Here is a 24,121-nt window from a genome sequence, read left to right as displayed (position 1 = left end):
CCAGGTGCTGTCAAAGACAAAAGCCAAGGACACTTACAACATGTGCAGCTTTGGACAGAACCTCCAGGGGTCATGGTGGATGCGAGAGATGGAGTTGTTGCTGAGGTGTAGCTGGTGCAGGGTCATGAGGCCATACATTTCACCCTCATAACTTCCACCAAGCTGCTGTGCTCAAGGTGCCTACAATGACAGTGCACATGGGATCAAGGGGCTCCAGCCTTCACCTGACACATGGAGAGCCTGGTCAGCGCTCCAATCAGACACTGTGGTCACAACAATGGTGTAAGAGCACGTGGGAAGCAGGGAGTCCCCTTAGTGTGTGCACACATGCAGGAGAGAAGATGGGCAGACCCCAATGGAGATCTCAAGCCAAGACATACTCAGACATTTCAAAAGGGCAGAGGACATTGGACATAAGTGACTTTTAGTTGAGGAAAAGTGAACCAGGCAGATGAGTGGGCCGAGGAGCTCTTGGCAAGAGCAACGCCAGGAGAGGAACAGAGAAGGAAGATAAAAGGGGAGGCAGCCCTTATCCTCATCTGGCTGACAAAATCCACTGTGCCAGGAGACATGGCATTAGCTCTGGAGTCCAATAACTATATGATATATTTTTTGGTACCTGGGATTGAACCTAGGGGGGTTTCTTAACCACAGAGCCACCTCCCCAGATCTTCTTTTGCATTTTTGTTTAGAGACAATATCTCACTGAGTTGCTTAGCGCCTTCCTAAGATGCTAAGATGGGCTTTGAACTCATGACCCTCCTGGCTCAGCCTCCTGAGGCGCTGGGATTACAAGCATGCGCCACTACTCCCTGCTCCATGACTATAAGACTTAAATCTTGATTTTGCCATTTGAAGGCTAAAGGAAATATCCAGAAGAATCCACCTCATGGTACTGTCTGGGGATGGAACAGAGAATGTACCTTGGGCTTTGGGCACAGGGCTCAGGACCTGACTCCCAACAAGCTGATTAAGTATGCACAGTAGGTCTCTGACTTACAGTCTTCCAACTTGTGATGTCCCCACTCTATGAAGGTGTGAGAGCAGCACACGTTCTGCAGAAACCCTGCTTGGAATTCTGAATCTAGATCTTTGCTACCTGGTACAATCCTTTCTCGATGCTGGGAGTGGCAGAGAGACAGCTCCCCGTCACCAGAGGAAACAACTGACACTCTACCATGTGTTGTGCTGCCAAGCTAGGATGCCCTGGGTACTAGGTATTAAGTGTATTTTCAACTTATGTCATCTTCAACTCATAGTGGGCTGATCAGGATATGACCCCATCAAATATCAAAGAGCATCTGTGGGCCATTCTCTCACTTCTCAGAATCCTACCCAATGACAGCTCCTCCCAGACAACTGGTTTCTCTCATGGAAGTTACCAATGACATTTTACCTTTTTTTTTTGGTACCAGGGATTAAACCCAGGGGTGCTTAACTACTGAGCCACATCCCCACCCCTTTTAAAATTGTATTTAGAGGCAGGATCTTGCTGAGTCACTTAGGACCTTGATAAGTTGCTGAGGCTGACCTCAAACTTGCAATCCTCCTGCCTCAGCCTCTAAAGCAGTAGGATTACAGGCATACACCACCATGACTGGCCCTAATTTGTATAAATTTGTTTATACAAATGAAATGGCAGAGCCTAACACTATTTTCTTCTGAAAATTCTTTTAATCTCAGACCATGATTAACTTAGAACTTCAGATTCTAAATGACAGCCTTGAGGAAGGAAGAGTGTTCTGGAATATGCACCACAGAGCTCCAGCCCATCTGAAGTGGCAAAGGAGGAGACGCCAAGCAGCAGGCTGGCATCCTGGTCATGCCAAGCAGACCTGCCAGTGGGAGATGCTTCTGCACAGCACAATGTGGTGCTGGGACCTAGGCTTTTGGGCTTGGTTTCAGTTACAAAGACAAGTAGTGAAGGAAAGAAGGTGTAAAGATACTGGTGCAGGTGTGCTAACTTGGAAGTGACCACCAGCCAACCTGAACACAGGAAAACCAAGAGGAAATGCTCAGACCCAATTGCCTCCTGGGAGAAGAACCGGGATGGGGAGAGAGGGGAAGAGGACGGACGATGGGTGGGCAGCAGCTGCTTCTCTTTACTATCTGATTCATTCATGCAGATGCATTACCTCTGATAAAAATAAACAAGTGTAAAAAAGTCACTAAAAATTCTAACCTTTTGAGAATCATATTTGAGGACAATTATTCTTTAAACCAAACTTTTGGCTGATAGTCATCTAAATGCCCATCCTCATTAAATCATTAAAGAGGTTACAGTTCCTTCACTCAGTGGATGTTACGGTCTCAAGAAATTTCTGTAAACCAGGGTTTCTGCCCTGCATTATCCAGCCCAAGCTCTTGGGATGCTCTGGGCAAATGGCGCCCTCTGTTGTATGCAGCTGGGCAGTGAACAGATGAAGAAAGACCTTCAAGTGAAACTGTTCAGAAGAACAAGGTGTAAAGCAATGTGTAGAGGGAGGCAGGGAATGCATGTTACAGACAACTCCAGAAGATCATGCAAGAAACTCAAGAGCGCTGCCTTCAGAAAACAGGGTCATTTAAGGCTGGATATGAAAGACCTGCCTTTTTGTATTTTGGGGGATTTTTTTTAACCACATGCATCTATTACTTGAAAAAACTGTTTGAGAATAGCCATGTCTGAGAGGAAGCCATCTGACCAGTCCCAGGAATGGCAGTGTCAGTTGAGGAAGAAGGCAGAGGTGACAGGCACGGGTGGCGATGAAGGAGAGGAACAGTGCTAGCAAGATCAGAGTATGCACAGATTCTTGAGCTCTGTGCTTCACTAGAGAAGTGAGAGGATTAAAACAGCCCTGGAGGAAAGTGGCCTTAAGGGTATTGGCTTGATAAACAGAAAACAAAACCCCGACAACAGCTGTTTTCAAGTCTATTGAAGTTATGTAGAAGACAGTAACTGCGGCTTCATCAGCAGGCACCAACAATCACTTACACTCACTTACACGACCACTAGAAAGGATGGGTAAGGACGGGGAAAATAACATTAAAGGGTGGTAGGAAGCCATCACAATATCTCCACTGCATACAGACACTGAAACACAAAGGGATAATCTTTAATTACCAGAGAGCATTTAATAACATCTCTTTTGTTTCAAAAAATAAAAAATGTAGGCCTATGAGAATTCAGAACTTTGTCATTCCAAGTCTCATTCTGCTGCACACATTTTAGTGTTCTTGTGAACCCTTTCATCTTCAACACAATATCTTAATTAATAATAATATGTAATATTAAGACATTTCATCTTACCCTGTGCAGCATTATGATCTCTGATATATTTCAAGAAGAGTAAAGATCACTATCAGATTTTTTGAAAGACAGAAATATCATTCATAATCTGCTTGAATCAAATGTATGAAATATGACATGTCAAGAGCTTTGTAATGTTTTGAACAACTAATAATAAAAAAAGAAAAAAAAAGAAATATCGTTCATAGCTAATAATGTATCCAGCCTAAAAGAGCTCAATTGTCAAATATAGAAAGAAATCAACTTCAGAATTTAGAAATAGCCACTATTTTTTAATGGGGGGCAGGGAAGAATTGGGGATTGAACCCAGGGCCTTGTGTACATTAGAAATAGTCATGTTTGCTGGGTGTGGTGGCACATGACCGTAATTCCAGTGACTCAAGAGGCTGAGGCAGGAGGATCACAAGTTTGAGCCAGCCTCAGCAACTTAGTGAGATCCTGTTTCAAAATAAAACATAGACAGGGCTGTTGATAGGGCACAGTGATAGGGTGCCCCTGAGTTCAGTCCTCAATACCACCAAAACCACAGTCTACAACCGGCTGTGCTAAAACTGTATCATAATATTTTAAAGAAGAAATCCCAGTAGTTCATGTGAGTCAGATTCTGAAGCTCAGTTACAGGTCACTATCTCCTCACTTATCAACTCTGCTCTGACCCTTTCAGTTCTTATTAATTTCAGGCCATGAGACCCCAGACTCAGGAAGCAATAACCTGCAGGCTAAATTGGGAGAGGTCAGAAGCCCCTCACTCAGGTGGGGACACAAGGGCCCACAGGGTTCTACCCCAGCACACATCACTTTCCACACCAAGAACTCCTTCCTTCTCACTTGGGTCTCTTCTATGAAAGCAAACTGGTTGGTGAGAGATTTTAGAACAATGACTACTATGCTTCTGACTGATCTGTTGCAGTGTTTAAAAAAATACAGTGACAAGTACTAAGGAAGGCAATCAACTTCTTAAAAGTCAGACAATTATTAATTCCAGGAAAAAGAAACTGTAACAGTAGAATACTACCTAGCTCAGCTCTGAAGGTACATACACATAATTTAATAGCAAAAACAATGCCCAGAGATTCAGTCCAAACTGGGCTTCTACCGATATTGGAAGAAAGTAAGGGTAAGGATAGACTGTTACATCTCCAATTAGCATAACCATGTTGACCAAAGAACAGCAGACACAACATACAGAGGAAGGTGAAAGAATTGAAAGTGTCCCTAGATGACGGGAAGGAGCAGGAAAGGACTAGGAGTGAAAGTTCTGAGTCTTTCACTACTTTATGGAAGCTCATTTTTTTTTTACTTCCTGTGTGGTGCTGGAGATTGAAATGTGGGCCTTGGGCATCCTAGGCAAGGCTCAACCTCTGAGCCTCTCCCCCAGCCTGGAAGGTAATATTTTAAGGAATAGCATAGCAACCTGCAGTGGGGACAGCTATCCCTATTTACAGATGAGGAAACCCAGGTGTCGGTGCACACCTGGAAGCAGAGGTGGGAAGTGTTGCTCCAAATCAGTGCTCCTACCCAAAGCCCATCCTGGGCCACCCCTCAGCCAAGAGTGGTCTTTGCTGCTCTTCCTCCCAGAAGCCTTTCCCAGGCCCCTGCCAGCCCAGGTCAGGGCAGTGCCTGGCACATGTTAAGGGGCAAATGAGTTGTTGATACATCAGTGAGTGAATCAACCAAGCCACAAATCAAACTGGTTGATTCACAGTGGGTGTGACAGGTCATAGGAAATCTGCCACTATGGAGAAAGCTCTGTCAGCTGGACTTCTCCCAGGATCTCCAAGGCATCTCACAGGAGGGTCTCCAAGAGGAAAAGGCAGGAGACCCACAGGGAAGCTCAGCACTCAGGAGTCCCAGAAGCTCAGGACACAGCAGGACTTCAGCTCTGCCTCACACAGCCCAGGTGAAAGGGCCAGGCTTCCGTGCACAGCAAGGTTGGCCTGCCTCCACTCCCCAGAGGTGGCAGAAGAGAGGCCCTGCACTATGTCAAGGGAAGTCTGTGTCCACAGGAGGGGACATCACAGCAGCCAGACAGCTCCTGGACCAGCCCTGCCACCACTGGCTGTGCAAATTATTTATTTATTTATTTATTTATTTATTTATTTTATTATTTTTATTATTTTTGGTACCGGGGATTAAATTCAGAGGTGCTTAACCACAGAGTCATATCCATACTCCTTTTTATTTTTTATTTTAAGACAGGGTCTTGCTAAGTTGCTGAGGCTGTTCTTGAACTTGCAATCCTCCTGTCTCAGCCTCCTGAGCCACTGGGATTATAAGTGTGCACCCCTGTGCCTGGCCTGGCTGTGTGACTTGGAACATGTCACTTGGGTGGGCCCTCAGAGACTCACCTCATCATCTCTACAATGGAAATAATGTCATGAAAGCCAGTGTGAGCGCTGACCGAGGTGACATGTGTTCAGCCCAGTGCACAGCACCTGCTCAACCAGGGAGACCATTGTGCTTTAAAGCCTTGAACTACAACTGCACTCATGAAAAGTTTGAAAAATACTCAATACTGTACAGTACCGTCATCAGGGACATGCCTTGTCCATTTAGATTTTAAAATCTACAGAAACTATTATTAAATCTTATGGGAACAGGTAGTTCCCAAATGAATCTCACCATTGCTGAGAGTGGTCTTCAGTGCCAAAACCGAAACTGTGGAAAGGTGTTCAGGAAAGCTGCCTGCACCAGAAATGACCTGTCAATTAAAAATAAATATATAAATATATAAACAAACAAATAAATAAATTTATTTTTTTTATTCCAGTGCTGGGGTTGAACCCAGGGCCTTGAAACTGGAGTCCCGTGCTTCACAATTGAGCCACATCCCCCTCCCCTAAGTTTTTTGAGACAGGGTCTCCCCAAATTGCCCAAACTAGTCTCCAACTTCTAATTCTCCTGCCTCAACCTCCCAGTTTTCTGGGATTACAGGCAAGGACTGCTGCACTCAGCAAAAAGTGGTTTTGTTTTCTGGTGCTGGGGATAGAACCCAGAGCCTCAGGAATGCTGGGCAGGTACTCTTCCACTGAGCTACATCTCTAGGCCCCCAGGCAAAACAACATTTTTAAAGATGCATTCCTACATAAAAAGGAACATTAAAATAATAACCTGAGCCAGCTACTGTGGCACACACTCACAATCCCAGACACCAAGGAGGCTTAGGTGGGCGGGGGGCACAAGTTCAGCTCTCAAAGATAATAGGGCTGGGAATGTGGCTTGGTGGTAAAGCACCCCTGGGTGCAATTCCCCAGTACCCCCCAAAATAAATAAAACAATAAACACCCACAGATTATACCATGCACAGAATTAAAGAACTGAGAGAAGTGGATGAGTGATTTCCAGGCTCGGTGGCCACTGGCCAAGCAGATGCCCCCAGGTTTCACCTTCTCTTCACCCTCCCATCCAACCAGGCACCATGCCTGGCTGTCCCCTTAAAAATTCCTCTGCCTGGCGGCCACACCTCTGCTCTCATCCTGCTGCCACTTCTTTGTTCAGGCCTCCGCATCCCTGGGCCATAGGGTAAGGGTCTCCTAGTGGGTCTCTCACCTCTCCCCTGGAAATTACCACCTTTCTACAGTAGGTGGCTTCATCAATTCACAGCCCTGACATGTCCTTTCCTGGATCCCTGCTGCCAGTTAGGAATTCTGGGCACAGCCTGCAGGACTGCCACGTGGCCCCAGCCTTCCACACCAGCCTCCTGCTGCCCTTGCCCCACCCTCCCCACAGCCATCCAGACCTGCAGTTAGTCTTGAGCTCACTCTGATACACTTTTGTGTCTCTACCAGGTCCTCCTGGTTTGCAGCACAGCAGCTCTTACAAAACCTCCCTGACCCTCTGCCCTCTGGAGCCCCCACGCACCAGGCTCTGACTGCACTGCCCTGTGCAAACTTCACACAGCGTCGTCCTCCAGAACAGGCCGGGACAGCACTTATGGGTCACTGACTGTTGGCAAAGGGGCCATGACCATTCAATGGGGAAAAATGTGTTTAATAAATGGTGTTGGAACAACAGGGTTCAAACCCACAGGCAAATGAAGCTGGAGCCCCACCTCACACTATATGTACAACTTAACTCAAAGTGCACTAATGACCTAAAGGTAAGAGGTAGGAAAGAGATCAGTGGTGGCTTGGGCCTGGGCGCCACTTGGGCAGCTGGGGGCAAGGGCTAAAAAGTTGTCTTCTTGGAGTGATGAAAATGTTCTAATTAGATTACAATGGTGAGTGCACAGGTTTGTGAAAATACTACAAACCAGTCAATTGTGAGCTTCAAATGGATGAACTGTATGGTATGTGAGTTGTAGTTCAATATGGCTGATACAACAACAACAAATGGTTATACACAAGAAGATACGAAGAGGGAAAAAAACAGATTTTGATGCCATGCATTTTGGGTGAAAAAAACCCTATGTTCCTTCCTCAATTTGTGTGTCTCCCTCCACCATCATATAAAAGAGTGTAATAAGAGAATTTACTCCATGTAGAGATTGGGAATACAGGGAAAATGCATGAACACATGAAGATAGTCGCTGGCACAGTTTAGGGCTCATGAAAGAAGACAGCTATTTAAAAAGGGGCCTTGAAATAGAAGGAGAAGGAGGAAGGAAAAAGTTGTGGGGGGATAGGAGGAGATCATCACAAGGACAAAAGAAGCATATTAAGGCCAGAAATTCTGCCAAAGATCCCAGGTCACATTTTTTTTTAAAGATTCTTTTAATATTTATTTTTTAGTTGTAGTTGGAAACAATACCTTTATTTATTTATCTTTATGTGGTGCTGAGGATTGAACTCAGGGCCTCATACACGCTAGGTGAGCGCTCTACAGCTTAGCCACAAGCCCAGCCCCCCTGGTCACATTTTTTTAAGGAACTCTGCAGGCTTTAGGTTTCAGAATTAGAAAAGCAGGACTGTGGACTCAACAACAAAATAGGGTGGAGAAGGCAGATGGCAGCCACGCAGTGGCCCTGGAGGCAACCTTATGAGGCAGAGCAGCAGGGTGCCTTCCTGGAGCCCAGGAAACCCACCAGGGCCCAGGTAAAGGAAAGGCGACACCGTGTGCTGACATAGGAGTCATCTCTGTACTGAGCCTCTCTGCACCAAGGCCACCTCTCAGCCAGACTTAAACTCCACCTGGAGACAACCATGCCCTTCAGAGCTTCACGGGAGCTTCTCAGCCTCCTACCTGGTGGGCATCACCATGTGACCCAGGGGGTCCTGCCTGCCCACCAGGAAAGCTATGCTTGCCAGTTCCCTCCCCATCACTGAGCAAGCACCAGCCATTAGGTAAACTGTGAAGCTCATGTTCATTTTACAGCCAAGTGCCCCAATTCCCAGAGAGGCAAGGAACACTGGCAGGGTTACCCAGCAGCCACTGGCTGGATGGGAGAGCCTCCCCCCCCCCCCCCCCCCGGACTCCTGAAGGTCCCTGAGATAATATCTTAGACTAGTTTTGATTTGCACTTCTCTGATTGATAGAGACGATGAGCATTTTTTCATAGGTTCGTTGATTGATTGTATATCCTCTCCTGAGAAGTGTCTGTTCAGGCCCTTGGCCCATTTGTTGATTGAGTTATTTGTTTTTTTGGTGTTTAGCGTTTTGAGTTCTTTATATACCCTAGAGATTATTGCTCTATCTGATGTGTGAGGGGTAAAGATTTTCTCCCAGGATGTAGGCTCTCTGTTCACCTCAAAGATTGTTTCTTTTGTTGAGAAAAAACTTTTTAGTTTGATTCCATCCCATTTAATGATTATTGGTTTTAATTCTTGCACTTAGGAGTCTTATTAAGGAAGTTGAAGCCTAATCCCACATTAGGAACATTAGGGCCTTTTTTTTCTATTAAATGCAGAGTCTCTGGTTTCATTCCTATGTCCACTTTGAGTTGTGTGCATGTGAGAGATAGGGGTTTAATTTCATTTTGCTGCCTATGGATTTCCAGTTTCCCCAGCACCATTTGTTGAAAATGCTATATTTTCTCTAGTGCATGTTTTTGGCACATTTGTCTAATATAAGACAATTACAATTGTAATTTTTGGGGTTACTTTCTGTGTCCTCTATTCTGTACCATTGGCCTACCAGTCTGTGTTGGTGCCAATACCATGCTGTTTTTGTTACTATTGCTCTGCAGTATAGTTTAAGGTCTGGTATAGTGATGCCATCTGCTTCACTCTTCCTGCTAAGGATTGCTTTAGCTATTCTGGGTCTCTTATTTTTACAGATGAATTTCATGATTACTTTCTCTATTTCTATGAGGATTGCCATTGGGATTTTGATTAGACTTGCATTAAATCTGTATAGTACTCTTGGTAGTAGTCATTTTGATAATATTAAGTCTGCCTATCCAAGAGCAAGGTAGATCTTTGCATCTTCTAAGGTCTTCTTTGATTTCTCTCTTTAGGGTTGTGTAGTTTTTATTGTGTAGATATTTCACCACTTTTCTTAAGTTGATTCCCAGGTATCTTATTTTTTTGAGGTTATTTCCTTCTCAGAGGCTTTGTCACTGATATACACAAATGCCTTTGATTTATGGGTGTTGATTTTATATCCTGCTACTTTGTTGAATTCATTTACTATTCCTAGAAGTTTACTGGTGGAGTTCTTTGGGTCTTCTGGGTATAGAATCATATCTTCAGCAAATAGTGCTAATTTAAGTTCTTCTTTTCCTATATATATATATATCCCTTTGATTTCTTTCGTCTAATTGCTCTGGCCAGTGTTTCAAGAATTATGTTGAATAGATGTGGTAAAAGAGGGCATTACTGTCTTTTTCCAGTTTTTAGAGGGAATGCTTTCAATTTTTCTTCATTTAGCATGATGTTGACCTGAGGCTTAGCATAGATAGCCTTTACGATGTTTAGATATGTTCCTGTTATTCCTAGTTTTTCTAGTATTTTGAACATAAAGGGTGCTGTATTTTGCCAAATGCTTTTTCTGCATCTATTGAGATGATCATATGATTCTTATAAGTCTATTGATGTGATGAGTTACATTTATTGATTTCCGTATGTTGAAACAAACTTGCATCCCTGGAATGAATCCCATTTGATCATGGTGCACAATCTTTTTGATATGTTTTTGTATTCCATTTGCCAGAATTTTATTGACAACTTTTGCATCTATGTTCATTAGAGATATCAGCCTGAAGTTTTCTTTCTTGGATGTGTCTTTGCCTGGTTTGGGGATCAGGGTGATATTGGCCTCATAGAATGAGTTTGGAATTACTGCCTCTGTTTCTATTTCCTGAAATAAATCAAAGAGTATTGGTATTAATTCTTCTTTAAAGATCTTGTAGGACTTGGCTGTGTATTCATCCGGTCCTAGGCTTTTCTTGGTTGGTAAGCTTTTGATGGCTTCTTCTATTTCCTCACTTGATATTGGTCTGTTTAAATTGTGTATATCTTCTTGACTCAATCTGGGCAAATTGTATGACTTAAGAAATTTATTGATGCCTTCAATATCTTCTATTTTTTTGGAGTATAAGATTTCAAAATAATTTCTAATTATCCTCTGGATTTCTGTAGTGTCTGTTGTGATATTACCTTTTTCATCACATATGCTGGTAATTTGAGTTCTCTCTCTCCTTCTCTTTGTTAGCATGGGTAAGGGTCTATCAAATTTATTTATTTTTTTTCAAAGAACAAACTTTTGTTTTGTCAGTTTTTTTCAATTATTTATTTTGTTTCAATTTTATTTTATTTCATCTCTAATTTTAATTGTTTCTTGCCTTCTACTGCTTTTGCTGCTGGCTTGTTTTTCTTTTTTAGGGCTTTGAGATGTAGTGTGAGGTCATTTATTTGTTGACCTTTTCTTCTTTTAAGGAATGAACTCTATGAAATGGATTTTCCTCTTAGTACTGCTTTCATAGTGTCCCAGAGATTTTGATATAAAAATATGGAAAGCTTCACGAATTTGTGTGTCATCCTTGCACAAGGGCCATGCTAACTTTCTCTGTTTCATTCCAATTTTAGTATTTGTGCTGCCAAAGCAAGCACCAAAGCTGTTCTAATAGGTATATAGTGACATCTCATCATGATTTTAATTTGTATAGTTAATGACACTGACCTCCTTTTCATGTGTGTGTGTGTGTGTTTTTCTTAACCATCTACATATCCTTTTTGGCTGAAATGTATGTTCATGTATTTTGCTCATTTTCTAGTTGGATTTTTTGGTTTTTCTTTTCTTTTCTTTTTCTCTCAGAACTGAGGATTGAATTTAGGACCACAAAGATGCTAGGCAAGAGTGTAATCACTAAACTACATTCCCAGCCTGGTTTGGTTTCTTCTACTGTTCATTTAGAAGAATTTTTTATGTATTCTATATGTGAGTCCATTTTTAGGTCACCCCTTGCAAATTGATCTCAGGATGCATATTCAGAAAACATTTCCTTCTCAAAGTACAAACTGTCCTTGCAAGAGAGCAATCTTATCTAGGATCATCAACATTGATGAGGAATGTGGGTATACTGAGAAGATGAATGGCACAAACTTTCACTAAAATCCATTTGCCAAACTTCTTCAGAAGATACATTTGAAGTGCCAGGGCCTGCATGAACCAACTGCTGTTTACTAATGACACAGAAACTCCAATGTGAAAGTTTCTCTATCACCTCTCAGAAGCAGTTTCACTTAATTCTAGTTCAATCAGAAAAACAAAACAAAACAAAACAATGTGCTCACATACAATTAGTTCCTGCAAGTTGAAGGTGCTTGCAAAATATGCTTCATTCCTGCATTACCAAAATGTTCTCAGAAAGCACATTCAGAGTTCAATTACTTCCCAATATAAAAAGTGTGGTAGCAAGGGAGTTGTTGTCCCTTAGCTCATAAAATTTGAGGAAGTCAGTGGAATGCTAAGAAAATAAACTCTCAAAAGTTTCTTTGAAATTCATAACTCATACATTTTCAGAATGAAATGAAATGCAGGGCCATGCATGCAACAAACAGTGGTTTACAGATGGCACAGATGCTTCAATGTGAATGCCAATCATTACAAGTGGTTCTGCCCCAAAGTGCCCACTGAGAACACACTTACTTTGTTCCTGCAAGTTGAAGCTCCTTGAATGAACTGCTTCAGTTCTGAAATTCCAAGCTCTTCTCAGCGATCACATTCAGAGCACACTTCTGGCCCGATAGAAACAGTGTCCTGGCAAGGGGTCCTGTGCCTATGATCACCTTCATAAGGTAGCTTACCATCTCCAGTGTGGGGGTGTATTTCTCATTGGCCCTTATGCTGTGGTGGAGACTTCTAGGAGCTCAGTTTGATGCAGGACCATCTGACCTGGACTTTTTGCAAGCCCTGTGCAGCCCTCACACATGCTCAGATGCTACAGGACTCTTCAGACCAGTCCAGGCAACAGTAGGCATTCATTCATTGTCTATGATCTACAGATTCCTAGATGCATGGCATTCATTATCATTCAATGCAGAATTTTTAGAGACCATATATATGGTATAAAAAATCAGAAATATTCCAAAATCAAAACAGTGGATCCCCATTTTGATGCTACAAGTAGAAAATACCATATCTGAACTCAGGGGATGGTTTACTGTCAAAACTAGGGGCTCTAAATATATCAGATAAAATTGCCTTCACTTTATGTATAGAGTTGCATGTGAAGCACACATGTATGACTTCTTTAGACTTGGGTTTCATCCACAAGACATCTTATGTAATTGAAAATATTCCAAAATTGGAGAAGTGCTTTAGCATAGGCCAACTCACAGTGTCTATCTATCTCTCAGTGAGCATGTGCTCTTGTGTGTGTGTCTTTGTGTGTGTGTGTGTGTGTGTATCACAATATCCAATATTTCATTGCTCCCATTGCAAATCTGACTCAGAAAATGCCATCTGCCATATTCCTATAAACAAAATTTCTTTCTGATCAAATGAAACATTTCTTTCTTTTGGTTTTTATGTTTCCTCTAGGAATTGCTGCTACAATCAATATACTCAAATCACTGAAGTAGATTTTTGGAGACTCTTTCCCACAGGACAAAATTGTATTTCACTCTGCCATTCATGGCATAATACACATTTCCATCATCAGGGAATCCTCAGATCTACCAAAGTAGGTCAGAAAACAAAAGATCATATTTTAAACAGTACTTGCTTTAAATGACAAATATATGACATAGTGATGAATGTGTTACTAAAGGGGATAAATAACAAAGAACTAATGTCAAATTATAGATTAGCAGCTTGAAAATTTTGAAGAATATAGGTAAAGAAATTGATGTCAGTGATCATGTGATGCTTCAGCACTGCCCATCTAGACAGCAGCAAGTTGTTCTTCGAAGGATCCTGTGGAGAGCTCAAGCCTCCGTTGCATCATCAGGAGGAGGTTTGGCCTGGATCCACTCATCCTTGTTTTTTGGGATGGTCCTCTTCCTCAGCACAAAGTTGTATTCAATGTGAGGGTTCACGACATAGAAAACATTTGTGTCATGAGGAATCTTCAGCTCTGGAGAGAGGGGTATAATGATGGAAGGTGGCACTCAAGAGGTGCACCACAAGAACGCCCAATATCGGAGGACCTATGCCAGGAAAGACCTGAACCACAGACCCGAAAGCTCTCCAGTTCAGCTCCAATACCAACAAAGACATCCACAGTAGACTTCCCTGAGGAAAACCTATGCAGAGAACTGTAACTGAACTGATGTCTGTTGCTTCCAAAGGCTTTAGACTGCAGTACATTTCAGTTCATCTTGGATCTGCCAAAGCACATCGCTAGGGTTGGCATCTGAAATCTCCCACAAAAGGCTCATGTGCTGAAGATTCTGTCCAACTTCAACAATGTTCACAGGTGGTTTGGGGGGAAGCATTTGATGTTGAGTGCTCTGAGGTTCTCATAAAATTCTCATTCAAGATGGATACACTTCTAGGAGGTGGTAGGAACTGGAAGAAGGTTGGGCATGGTTGGAGGAAGACCTAACTAGGTTTTGCCTTTAGCAACTATATGTTGGCCTTGTCGGCTCCTCTCAGTACTCATTCTTCTGGTAGTATTCATCCTCTAACACCTACTGATCTTTCTCCATCCTCTTCTCTCTCTCCCATTCTATCCCCCATTTGGAAACAGCTGAGGAGAGCTCCACTTCCACACACTATGGCTTTATTGACAGACTCAGTGCACAACCAAATGGAAAGCTATGAAACCTGAAACAAACAAACAAACATAGAACTATACTTCTATGTTATTTTCCTCAAGTATGGCCACAGTGAGGACAGGCTGACCAGCACAGATACCACATTGGAGCCATGCTTCTTCCATTGTTGGTGCCTGCCTCCTTGTGGACCAGGCTTCCTAGAATGGAGGCCACATCCCAAATGCTGCCCTACTGAGAACAATGGTTTCAAAGACCAGCAAAGGGACTGATCCCCTTCAACATAGTGTTATGGTCTAAGGATTCCATATCCCCCAGTGGGATTCAAACATTCAGCTTCTCCTTCCTCTGACACTTGTTTCCTGCAGCCCTCCTCTAACCTACAGCCTCTTCTCCATCCCTTCTGGGTTGGATGTGTGGATCTCTGCTATAAAGTTCTTAGCCTACCAAGGCCCAGACTTCCTGTTCCATAAGACTCTACTAACCTAACCATAGGTTAAGATAGGAGAAAATTTATCCTAGAACTCATAGGGTTCATGGTTTTCAGTGTAGATAGGCTGGGATCATGGCTGCTGTGGGTGATTGGCTCACAAAACAAAAACAAAACAAAACAAAACAAAAAGAGCGCTAGAATTATTGACAGAACAGCTTTGTGGTAGATGTGCTCAGGAAGCCCTCATCTTCCTTTAGTTAGGGATCATAACTTGGCTATTGTGATCACTCCTTTGCAAGTGGACTCAAGTTCAGAAAATGGTGTATATGTCCAAACACAGATGATTCAGGCTGTCTCCCAGCCTGTATTTTCTTTCCAATTTTATCCTGTTATTGCTTTCTAGAATACTGGCAAGTCTCTGCACAGGCAGTGACTTTCTGGTCACACAGAAGGCTTTCAATAGCCCTGCTTCAGTCCACAAAACTCTCAGTTCCATCCTGAGCCCATGCATTCCCATGTTCCTCTGAAACCACTCCTATCAGAGACCATGAAACCATACTGCTCCTGGAAGGAGGCTTTCCTCCTCACTCCTCACTGATGTCAGCTCTGGATTCCTGTTCATGTCCAGGGGAGGACGCTTTGTAGGGAGTTGCATTAGCCAATGGGGCATAACATACAACTTCGAGACCTTGCCCCAGCATGAGTGAAGTTTTCTTTGTGCATGAGTGCAGCACACCCTGTTGGGGTGTTCTTGTGGGTCAGAGACGACTCTTTGTGGTTATAAGTTGACCTGAGTCCAAATCCTCATCCTTGGTCCCTGCCATCTGATTGTTCTACCTACTCTAGTGGTTGGTGATGATGTGGCCCTGCTCATAATCTTCTGGCTTTTCCTCATTTAGGAAGTGTAGCTCAAGGGCCTTGCTTGACTGCCGGAGCCCTATCCTGGCAGGCTCCCTGGAGAATCATGGAGACAGGGCTTCTGGAAAGGGGCCTTTCAGTGACTCCTCAAGAACAGTGGAGAGAGACACTCAGGAGGCACCTCAGCTCTACATATAAGGGTACCATCCATGACCTACGACCTGAGGTTGGCCTACAGGTAATCGTGTGAACTCTTCCAATGGGCTAATAGCCCAATCCTTGGACAAAGGACTGCCTGGACCTTCCATTGCTCTTTGTGGGGCCACATTCCACTCAAGGTGAAAAAACCACACAACTTGTATATAGAAAGAATTTTGTCCCACCAAGATAAGGTGAATGGGACAGTGGCCTCCAAGATCCCAGGTCTGCTCAAGGATGCAGGCTGCATTTGGGGTGGCCCAGTCACAAAACCTAGAGGCTTCAGTCTTGATTGCCAGGGCCCAAAACAGACTCAGGAACATGACCACACACAGGAGTGCTGAAAGACAGCCACGAGAGCTCCTGGCCTCCAGAGGCTCAGTGATGACTGTGGTACAGGAGGGCACCTCATCCGGCAAGGGTGGTCACGGGAAAGGGCTCCTGTCCTGCAGGCTACCTGGACATTTGGTGTGCTTGCTCTACATCCATATCAATTCTGCAGAGAGACCCTGTCAGCTCCTTGTTCAAGGAACATGCAGAACCTCATACTGCTGTCCTCCTCCATGTACAACAGCATCCTCCATCCCATAGAGGGGGAACCTGCAGCCAAGATCCTGTCCTGTTCTCATCTACCACCAATACTTGCCACCTGACACACAGATTCCTTCAGACATGGGTGTGGACATACTGTTGCTTTCCCTCATCACAACAAGACCTTAACACTGACCTCTTCCTTCTTTATTCCCATCTATCCTTCCTGACCCACCAGAAGCTCCAATTGAAGAGAGCATGAGAAGTCCATGGTATTGGATTAGTGTTTGTTCCCTGCCCATTGTAAGAACCAGAGGACACCCTTGCAGGGGCTTACCAGGGCAGTTTTGGCATCCTTTGTGGTCTGCTTCTCTAACCAGGTGCACATAAAGCAGGCTTCACCGACCTTCTTGTTGAACAGTGGCCTCGAGGAATTGGAAGTTGAATCTGAGAACTGTTGTGGATGAAACATCAGTAAATCCCAGAAATGGAAAGCCACCCCAGCCTGTCAGTTTGCTCTATGGGCATTCTAGAACATATGTCCAGGTGATGAGGCTTCTTGTCTCCTTGTGTGATTCTGGAATGGCATCAGGAGTGAAGCATGAATAACGTAGGGTTTTACATCCTTTTTCTTAACCTGGGCCCACTTGTTGGTGGTTCATTTTCTAATACATGGAAAAATAGATGATTCCATCGTCAGGGACATTTACTTCTGCAGAGAGGTGAGGAAGATTGTTAGGTGACATTCAAGGATTATACCAAAAGACACCTCCAACCTCTGAGATTCTCCACCAGGGCAGGCCTGCACCACAGACTTGAGAGCCCTCCGACACAGCTATAGTGCCACCAAAGACTCCCTCAGTGATTCTTCCCTGGAGGAAGCACTATGCAGCCAAAAGTCCCTACCCACTCTATGTCTGTGGAGTTGTTGCACAAACTCCCTGCTCCCTTCTTTTGGTGTCACCTAGAGTCCTGGATGCTTCTTACAAACTCTACATGGGTTCTAAGCAGATGTCTTAGATGCGCCATGTAATGAGCTCCTTTCTTATCTTCATCAGCATCTCCATGCCTCAGTCTTTGCTAGACAAATGTGTCAGTTCATCAGTCTCTTGAAAACAGAGCTTTTAGCCCCCTTCCCCCAGTCTGGTGATGTTGGCACTGAGCCCCCCTAAGCTGCCTGTGGGTTCTGCATCACTTGTCAGCTCCTCTGTCCAGCAGACAGCCTGCCTGCCCCCTTGGTCATCTGACATCCCGTAACTAATGTGAAAGGGGACAGGGGAGTAGCCAAAGGAATGAATGCTATAAAATCCACATTTCCTTCCTTCATTCTGCTGGGGAAAGTCATGAAGAAGGGCATGTGAAGGGAGAGTAGGTGCTGGCCATCTCAGCACTTGGAGCACAGCATGAGGAGGGCGTCTCCTGGGATGGACGTTGGCAGCAACAAAAGGGTTGATAACAGGGGAAAATAACAACTTCATGGTGCATAGACCTAGCAGTCACTAACTTAGGTGATCTCCTGCACATCATAATGAATGCAACAAGTTAAAATTGTTTCCACCTGAGAGGATGTGACAAAAAAAAAAAAAATCACTTCTGTGATCCCGACCAAAGACCTACACCTGAATCTAATGATGATGAAGCATCAGACAAGCCAAAACCATGGCACTTGCTGCCGAGGGACTGGCCGATCATCTTTGAAACTGTCAAGGTCATGAAAGTCAAAGATGGCTCCAGAGAGATGTGATGGCTAAATGCAGTGTGTGACTCCAATGGGTCCATTGTGGCAAAATCACAGGACAGGCAGTTCTCCACTCCTGATGGCTGCACTTAGATTCTGTGACTCTACAATGGTGCAAAAGTGGCCTGTGCTCAGTGGAAACTGAACATGCAGTTTTGAATTTCCTGGGGATGTGGCCTGGTCCTCTCTGATGTGAGGCAGTTGCAGCCTGTGATCAAGAGGGTAGGCAAGTGACAGTGTATGTGCCCTGCTGCCAAGCTGGGAGGAACAAGTGGGTGTATCCCATGCATTTCTGAGTTGCAGTGTGTTTGCCTTTTGATGGGTACAAAAGGACATAATCCCACCATGAGTCCTGGCGTATGTGTGTGGACACTTGGAAACACATGAGGGGTCTGAGGCTCAGAGGGTAGGAGTGTGCCAGGTTCATTTTCTGAATTGGTCAGCTGTACTACTGTGTAGGAGGATGTCCCTGTTTGTGTGAAACATACACCACACACTCTGCGGATGGTGGGGGTGTATGCCAGTGGCTTATTTCTTAATGATTCAACTTTCTGAACACTGGAGGTTGTTCAACAAAAATAAACACACTCTGTAGGCAAGTTAAAGCCCTTCTCAGGGCCTGCTAATTAAGGCACATGAGTGAGATCAGGGGAAGGGCTGGACCTCCTCTAGGAGGAGCAAGTGCACTTGTCACCTGCCATTCATTCAGGATGCCATTCATCATGGCAGAGTTCCAGTCCTTCATTTGCCACCTGTGCCTTATGGTCTGCAAGGGACTTGGATGTGTTTTTGTATTTCTCACGGTACCTTTCTGGAGTAGGCAAATTGTTCTTCCATGTAATATATAGATCATGATGATGATAATAATGGGCAACACTTACCTGGAACTTCTTGTGGGCCAGGAAGTTGCCTAATATTTAGAATGATAACTTACTTTTTATAATTACCCTTAGAAGTATATTGTGGTTACTTTATCTTACAAGTGAGGAAACCATTGAACAGAAAAGTCAGGTAACTTGTGTAATGCCACAAAGCTTGAAAGTGATGGAGCCAGGGTTTAAATCAGGCAGTCAGACTCGAATACCAGATGCAGGGGAAACAGGTGCAAGGAAGCTGGATCCCTGGGCTCCATGGAGCTCAGACTCCCTTGGGGTGTGTCAGAGCCTCAAGGGAGGCACTCACCAGTGACCTTGCTGCCTCAAACACGTCAGGAGTGGCAGCTGGGCTAGCTGCTGGGCTGGCCAGTCTCTGAGCTCACCGGGGTGCTTTCTTCTCTTTGCCCTTGAAGGTCACCGGGTTGGTGCTCTGCATGCTGTGCTGCATTCCAATGAACGTGTCACTCTGTTTTGAATTCTGCTTCAAGTGCCTTCTCCCATAGCATGTGGTGTGTTACTGAGTTGATCGGATGTTTCCTGAGCAATAGCCACTGGTGAGTCTCATTCTGTTGGAATGCTCCACACCCTAAGGTCTGAGCATGCTGAGCATCTGCATGTGGGTGAGCCTGAAGGTAACCCCCAGAGCCTCACCTGCATTCCAGGAGCTCCCTGTCTCTCCCCCTCCACAAGTCGGTCTCTCTAACCATCAAAATCACACAACTCTGTGAGCACAGCCATGCCAGGCTTCTGAGTGCTGGGGTCCAGGGACTCACACATAATTGGATATGATATGGACATTTCCTTCGTAGTCTTGTTCCTAACTTAACAGGTGAGTTCCAGGTGTGTGCAGCTGTGGTAAAGACCTGGGGGCAAAGTCCTAGGGATGCATCTGACTGCTCAGTCTTGACCCCATGTTCCATGTTTGCACCAAGAGATTGAATCACTGGGCTACTGGGTGCTGAAGAAGTTTAGAAATACCCTCCTCCTCCACCTGCCGGTCCTGTTCCTCCTGGGTGTTAGCTCTGTAACTGCTCATGTTCTTGGCATTATTACAACCCGAGAAGCCCCTTCCATTATAAATAAACCCCAAACCAGGTCTTTATTCACAGGAATTAAGTGATCAGCCTTTCAGAGATTAAAAAAATAGGGAAAATAATCATCTGTAACTCTTATCCAGTGATAATCTTATGTTTACACGTATGTATACATGAAGAAAAGTTTTAGGTTTTTTTTGGATTTTTTTCTTAACACTTTACTAGGTACCATAAACTTCTAATATCACTTCCTGTCTACTAGCAAAATTTCCCCTGGAAAAATACAGAATGTACAAAGAAGAGATTTCTCATTCACTTCCACCATCCTGTGCTAATCACTATTCATATCTCATTGTTTCTTTCACAGTCTGTTTAATTTTTTCATTTGTGTTCCATTGTAATTATACATAATGGGATTCATCATGATGTATTGATACATGTACGTAATACTTTGGTAAATTTCATTTCCCAGTACCTCCCTGTTTGCAATTAAGACAAATCATTCTATTTTTATATAAAGTGATGGAAAAAATCATGTATGCTCAATTTGAAGAAGTCAACATTGAAAACTACAAAGAAGAAAATATTCAGGCAGGTGTGGTGGTGCACACCTGTAATCCCAGCAGCTTGAGAGTTTGAGGCAGGAGTATCACAAGATCACAGTCAGCCTCAGCAACAATAAGGCACTAAGCAACTTAGAGACCCTGTGTCTAAGTAAAATACACAATAGGGCTGGGGATGTGGCTTAGTGATCCAGTACCCCTGAGTTCAATCCCTGGTAACTTCCCAACCCCCTCCTCAAAATAGATAAGAAAATATCCATTGCCACAAATTTTAATCATGCAAAGTAACCCCAAAGGTAGTTACCAAGATGGGTAGAAGTACTGTTATTAATGTAACTTGTCTGCCAATTCTATTTTTTTAACAAAGTATGAGGTTTAATTTATTTCATTGAAAGGAAAGAAATGGAAGTAAAATAAACACTTATTTGAAGTTTATCTTTTTAACATAAGGAAGATTATTTTTCTAAAAGGTTCAATAAGGGTAAGGGAAGAGATTTTTGGAAGCTTTGTAAAGTTAGAACTATGGTATTTGAGAAACACTGCTTCAGTTCTGACTATGTACATTGATAACCCATCCTATAGGACCAGGGTACAGCATTCTATTTTGAGGGGTGCCTGGGTTGAACTTGGAGGTACTCGACCACTGAGCCATGCCCAGCCCTATTTTGTATTTTATTTAGAGACAGGGTCTCACGGATTTGCTTAGTGCCTTACTTTTCCTGAGGCTGGCTTGGAACTTGTGACCCTTCTGCCTCAGCCTACCAAGCTGATGGGATTACAGGTGTGCACCATTGCACCCCAGGGTACAGCATTCTTATTCTCTCTCTGCTTCTGCAACCTCTCATCTTAAAAAGTAATTGACATTACATCATAACCCTAATTCTGTCCTGTGACTGTGTTTTCTGTTATTCTTTGTCTTGGCTTTGCATTTACATTGCTTTAATGCTTCTACTTGGGTATGGCTCTCCCATTCCAGAATCATTTATTTTGGTTTGTCTTTTAACTGGCTGACTTTCTGATTGTTTGTTGTTGTTGTTTTCTTCTAGTGGTCTCAAGAGTGTTCTGTTCTCTGAATGTTTCCGCATGAGTAAATATGTGTTCCTAACTTTTGGACTCCAGTGATAGCTTGACTGGATATGATAGTCATGGGCTACACGCTACAGCTGCCTGGCTGTGGCTCTAGGGTCTTTCGGTATGTGAGGCAGCAACATGAGAATTATCAGTCTGGTCTGAATCCCTCCCCTGAGTGCCTGCTTCTCATGGTGATGTGCTTTCAGTGCATACAACTCTTCCTTTGTCATTGCTATTTAGTAACTTTATTAGAATCTGTTACCGCTGGATGCATGTGTTAACATTTTCTGTAACTGGGCTCTTGCATCCTGCAGATGGACTTCTGTAATTATTTTCTTATGGGAAATTTCTTTGTCATTCTGCATATGTATTATATTTTGCATTCTGTTTGTTCTATTCTCCACTTTAAAGACATTTTATGTTGGATAGTTTTGTTGGCATTTCATTTTTTGTTTTTCTTTATCTGTGCTTTTCATCTGTACTGTGCATTCCATGCATAACTTTATTGAGTTGTCAATACAGTTTCAGCAGTGTTTTCTGTACCTCAATATTAACTTAGTTACTAGTTTTGTCAGGTTGTTTGATCCTCAGTTCATTGCTCTATGCCTTTAATCTCCTTTTTTTTTTATTTTCTCATTTCATCTGTGGGTTCCTGTTTGCTGAATTAATGTTCTTAGTTTATTGCTTTGGAGCACAAAGCATATGTGAGAAGTTCCTTTTCTTGGAGTGTTCACTTTCTTCTAGGTTGTATCTCCATCTTGGCAACCTTTGTCCTCCTGTGTTTCTTTTCTCTTGCTGTTGATTGTGTGTGTGGTTGCTGTGCTGTTTCTCCTCATCTTGGGCGTTGTTATCTGAGACATTATAGAGGCAGTAGTCTGGTGGGACTTTTTAACTTGGGGGCAGAGCAGACAGAACTGGTCTGCTGCTTGTCTAGGCATGGGGTGTGCTTAAGAAGTGGGATCCTCTCCTGGTGTTTCTCCCAGCTCCACTCTAACCTGGGATAAAGAGTGGATCTTGCTCTGAATTTGGAGTTTTTGATACAAATATTCAAAATTTTGTCTCCTTGCTAGGCTGGCTCTGGGGGAGTTGGCAGAGTAGGGAGTTATCTCCATCTTTGCTCTATTCCTGAATGTGCCCCTTCCAAACTACAGCCATGCAGTGTTATTCTGAATGGCTGCCTAGCATTCAACCCTGTGGCTGTAGCTTAATTCACTCATCTAGTCCTTTATTAGAAACTTAATTGGTTCTGATTTTTCAGTACTTTAAAAACAATCAATGGGGCTGTAGCTCAGTGGCAGAGCACTTGCCTAGCATGTGTGAAGCACTGGGTTCTATCCTCAGCACCACATTAACAAACGAACAAACAAACAAACAAATAAAGGCATTCTGTCCATTTACAACTACAAAAAACAAAAACAAAAACAAACAAACAAAAACAATCAAACATCTGTTCAATTCAAATTTCTAGGACCCTTGCCATCCTCAATGACAATTCATTTGAAATGTCTGGTACCTGCTGAGCACTAGACACCTGTGTGGTGTTGGGGATTCATCCGTCTCCTCCATCCAGCTTTGCAGGGCCATGAAATGACAAGGACAGGTGGGAAGCAGGCTAGGACAACCAGAGGACAGAGCACATAATGGGGAGTGGCTGCATGGAAGGTTGTGTACATATTGCCAAAGGGGGCGGACATAGACTGGCAAAATGCCTGCCAGAAAGTTTGCTTCAGCTTCCCTGGTTGCCCACGCCCCACTAGGGCAGCAGTTCCGGGCAGATTTAGTTCCCTCTTTCGTTTGAACCAGGTTCTGCTTCCTGTAGTTTGCCCTGGGCTGGATTTTTGCCTTGGGTCTGACACAGGCCAGGTTGGCCAGTGCCTCACCTTCTGCCCTCACTTTGCCCACTGAAGGTCCTGAGTAATGAAGTGTTCTTTTCAGGGTGCTCTTCTTGAGGTAAGGATGGGAGTTGGGGTAGACGTGGGTCTGGGGCTGTGGTGTTGACTCAGATGCTTCGGCTTCTTCAGGCATTACTTGGGCATCTTGTGTGTTATTGACTCATCATGGTTCATATTTCATTGTGTTGAGCATTGAGAGAGGATCCCTGCCCAGGAATTTGGGTCAGACAAAGTAAGAAAACAGAGGAAGGACCCTGGTGAAACAGCACAAAGGTAGAAATAGAAAGAGTGGCCTGTGAAATGATCCCTATCTGTTTGAGGCTCCTGTGTGGCAGGACAGGGAAGGATGGGGGGAACTTTTGAGTGTTTTTCTTTTCATTTTTTTCATGTTTAATGGGTGAACCATGTTATTTGGCAAATTATCTGTGGATAACAGGTTGGGAAGAGAGACAAGTTGTTATTACTATTTTAATTTAACATGGACAAAAGTATTCCAAGGTCTTATGAAGACGCCTAGCTTTAGGGACAAAGATATATTGTGAG

General features: G+C 43.6%; 1 non-coding gene and 1 pseudogene across 1 annotated transcript; both read right to left on the bottom strand.

The window, feature by feature from the left end:
- LOC124109251 (leucine-rich repeats and immunoglobulin-like domains protein 1) overlaps positions 1-23,711 on the bottom strand; it is a 47,525-nt pseudogene extending 23,814 nt beyond the window's left edge.
- Positions 11,171-11,277, bottom strand: LOC124109263 (U6 spliceosomal RNA). Its single transcript, XR_006856899.1, has one exon. It is a non-coding gene; the product is annotated as a U6 spliceosomal RNA (small nuclear RNA).
- Positions 23,712-24,121: the final 410 nt, after the last annotated feature.

Source organism: Marmota monax, unplaced genomic scaffold (genome assembly GCF_021218885.2).
Source record: "Marmota monax isolate L192 unplaced genomic scaffold, Marmota_monax_Labrador192_F-V1.1 WCK01_AAM20220418_F8-fsc00299, whole genome shotgun sequence".
Taxonomy (NCBI): domain Eukaryota; kingdom Metazoa; phylum Chordata; class Mammalia; order Rodentia; family Sciuridae; genus Marmota; species Marmota monax.
This window is presented reverse-complemented; position numbering and strand designations above follow the sequence as displayed.